The sequence below is a fragment of the Lagenorhynchus albirostris genome, chromosome X, assembly GCF_949774975.1.
Source record: "Lagenorhynchus albirostris chromosome X, mLagAlb1.1, whole genome shotgun sequence".
In the NCBI taxonomy this organism is placed as follows: Eukaryota; Metazoa; Chordata; class Mammalia; order Artiodactyla; family Delphinidae; genus Lagenorhynchus; species Lagenorhynchus albirostris.
The window spans coordinates 69172252-69176520 of NC_083116.1; positions in this window are offsets into that span (position 1 = coordinate 69172252).

The following is a 4269-nucleotide window of genomic DNA, read 5'->3' on the forward strand; positions in this document are numbered from 1 at the left end:
ACTTGGTACACTATTGTGGGAATATAAATTGGTGTAGCCAGTATGGAGCTTCCTTAAAAAACTAAAAATAGAACTATCATATGACCCAGCAATCCCACTCCAGGCCATAAACCCAGAGAAAACCATAATTCAAAAAGACACATGCACCCCAGTGTTTATTGCAGCACTATTTACAGTAGTCAGGACACAGAAGCAACCTAAATGTCCATCAACAGAAGGATGGATAAAGAAGATGTGGTATATATATACAATGGAATATTACTCAGCCATAAAAAGGAACGGAATTGGGTCATTTGTAGAGATGTGGATGGACCTAGAGACTGTCATGCAGAGTGAAGTAAGTCAGAAAGAGAAAACCAAATATCGTATATTAATGCATATATGTGGAATTTAGAAAAATGGTACAGATGACCTTATTTGCAAAGCAGAAATAGAGACAAAGATGTAGAGAACAAATGTATGGATACCAAGGGGGAAAGGGGGGTGGGAGGAATTGGGGGATTGGGATTGACATATATACACTATTGATAGTATGTATAAAATAGATAACTAAGGGAGGTACCAGGAGAATTCCCATTCTCCTTTGCTAGCACAGATTTATTTGTTGACTGTTTCCAGTACTTTGAGCAAAAAAAATGTTGAGACAGAGATGAATAAAAGCCAAAGTTGAGACAGAGATAAAAGCAAACAGGAAGATAAATAAAATTAAAGATTTTATAATACAATGTTATAATTTATTACTCATTAAGCTCTTTTACTGATATTAAAAATATCATGGAAATTGGGGCTCAGACTGTAGGTAGGTTTCCCTTCAAATATGGATGTTAAGAGAATCTAGTTGAAAGGTTCATATATTTGAATTTTCCCCTTCAGCCAGAAGAAAATGGGTCACTGAAAATTTCTCCAACACCCAAGATTAACAGCCCTTGTTTGTAATTCATCACTTTTGCTGTCTGGCCCCCATTGTGTACATCCTATCTTAGTTCATTGAAAATTCACTAATCATTGAAAGCATTTCAAGGTTTCCTTTGATCTCCCTCTGCCTATCATTCTGATCATCATCTATGCCACTCTGAACATCTGCATTCCTGCCCACTTTTCATCTGTGAAACCCCTCGCCAAACCATAAGCATTTCCCAGACAAGAGAAATAAAGACTGGATTCCCAGCTATCTCAGAGTTCTGCTTGTTGATTGGCTTCACTCCTGCCCTCTGCCTCCTACCAAGTGACTCAGTTCTAATCCAAACTGCTTAAAACATTAAAAAAAATCACAACAAAAGGAGAATGCAAAGTTGATCTCAGGAATAATGTTTTTGCTATTTAATCTACTTTATTGTGCATATATATAAAATATAGAAATGTGTACATGTGTATACTCATAAGCAGTACATGATGTCAGAGTAGCATGGTGATTAAGAACATAGGCTTAAACAAAACAGTGTAGGAAGAATGCTTAATGCTGAACCTGGCACATATTAAATGCTTACTAAATACCGACTGAATAAATGAAAGAATGAAATAACGAAGTGTGCCATCTTAGAAGTTAGCTCCCAGAAGGTAGAGATCACATGCTGTGTAGACATGGCAGGGGCCATGCACATGACAGGTGTACAAAGAATGGCAAAAGAACCTGAGGAGAACCCCTAAGTAAAAAGAACTAAGACCCACTACCTTGGTGGAGTTTTGAATGGTCAACATGTTTAATATAAGCAGTGTAGACAATCCTGATGAAAGAACTGGATTAACATACCGATCAGAAGGCATAGATTGTGAAATTCTCTTCACTAGAAACAAAAATATTGTGATTTGGTATCTTCCCAGCTCTTTCGCATAATTGTTAGTCCTAACAATTATCTTAGGTGTAATTATTCCTGTCACACCAAGGCTAAAAGAGTTAAACTACTTTCCCAAGATTGTCTAGATGGAAATGGCAGGCAGGAAGCATAAGGTCAGGTCTACAATAAATATAATATAAATCCAATGCTTCTTTCTCTGAATCATGACAGCCTTCCTACAATTGGTAAAGTGTTAAGAGACAGCAATTTCAAGGGAGTGAGAACGCTATAGGAACACAGAATATGGCGAATAATTTGTGACTAAAGTCTCTTTCATAAAGTCAAATTTAAAAAGCTGTCAAGGGAAGCAGTAGGCAAACATGGCGGTCGAAGCCTGTGGTCGATGTTTGAGAGGGAATTAGGCAGCTTGCTTTCCCATCTGACTGCTGAAAGAAGGGAGTGGAGATAATTCTAGACTGTCACAAATTGTATTTGCTGATGCTTTTCATTGAGCTATCAGAGGTCTGTAAATCATAGAATTTGAGAGCTGGTGACTTCCTTCAAGGGATAAGGCCACTAGCACCTACTTTTATGGACAGCTCTGCAGGGCTGAGGATGGTGTTCCACGTGCCCTCGATTGGAGGAGAAAGGATCCTCTGTTCTATTTGTAGCTGCTGGGGATGCCAGTTTGATCCTTCCAATTTTCGCCAGTACCCCATCTCAATTAGCACCTCTAAGTGTGTGTGTGTATTAATAAGTAGTGTGTCTATATTAATTCCTGCTCTTAATTCTCCCCATCTATCCAGAGGAAGACAGAAATACTCAGTTTCTGTGTGTCATATCTCTCATGCCTCTCCTAAAGAAATTTTGAAATATATACCAAGAGCTATAAAGACTTCAACCCTTTCACCCAATTATCAATTTGTAAAAATATATCCAAAGGAAATGATCAGATTCTGGTAAGGATTTATGTATAAAGATGCTGATGAAGTCATTATTTATAATAGCAAAACACTGAAAACAGACTAAATACCAAAGCAAAATGACTAAATTATGGCATATTCAAACATTGTTCTGCTGTTAGTTTCAAAGATTATGTACTGACATGGGAAAATATGAAAGTGTAAAAGCAGCATACAATATAATTAAAACTGTAAAAATTGCACTATACACACATATAAAAATGTTATGCAATTTAAAGATATTAAAATGGAAGCATATGGTAAAATTATGGGAGATTTTAATTTTATTCTTCATACTTCTATTTCATATATTTTCTAGTGGAAGCAAGTATTTTTATAATAAAGAAAAAGTTATCTTAATGGCCATACTTTCCATCCATCAGACCCTAATACAGATCCTTATTAAATCATAAACTGACAGTTCTGGTTGCATTATCTAAACATATTGAGTCTAAATTATGTTTGAAATGTCTTTTTCAAAAAAAATTAATATCATTTTGGTTCAACATAGTGTGAGAAAAAAACAATCAGGAGTCCTATCTAAATAACAATACATAGGACAGGTTTTATAGATTCCTACCTAGAGTTCTTAATGATAACATGGTGTTATGATAACATGATATGTGTTATGATAACATGTTATGATAACACCATGATAACATGGTGTTATCACCTTGGGCAATATTACTCTTGTGAGATAACAAGGCAGGTGCTGCTTTGGATGGATGACCAAATTTTGTTGAAAGTTATGAAGTAAAGGTCAGTTCTAAAATAACATGTTGGTCCTCCCTGCTTGTGGCTGTTTCACTAGATGGGGTCTTTGATGCCACTATTGTACTTGGAAGTGTGACCAGTTTTATTAACACCAGCAACTCATCATCATATACAGACCTTAAAAGGCAAATAATTTGAAATATACCAATGTTACAAAATCACCTCATGGACACTCAGAATGTCAGAATTAAATGAGGCTTTACAGATTGTCTAGTTTATGGAATCATTAAATCAAGTGTCCATTATCACCAGGTAACATCAATGAATGCAGTAGGTGTCAATGGAAAAAAAATGCACAACCTAAAAGTTGAGAATTATGTTTTATTTGGTGGACAAAACTGAGGTCTTAAACCCAGAAGACAGCCTCTTAGAGAGCTCTGAGGGACTGATCTGAAGAGGTAAGGGAGGAGCCAGGATATATAGGAGTTTTGCAATAAAAACCAGGTAGTCAGAACATCAAAAGATTACAGTTAATTAAAGAAAGCTGGACATCTCAATGAATTTAGCTTTTTTTTCTATATGGGTAGACGCAAGAGTCTGGGCTCATTGAAATCATTCTTTTGATAAGCAGTATCCTGCTTTTCTCCATCTTGAATCCCCTCAGGGTGCACAGTTGGGGGTGGCTGCAGTGGTTGCTGGTTTGATGACTGCAACATCCTCTGTTTACTGTTATGGCAGGCAACAGTTTTCAACCGCATAGGTCATTTGTAAGAAAACACTTCCTTTCCACAAAAAAGGCACTCTCTCCATCCCCCATC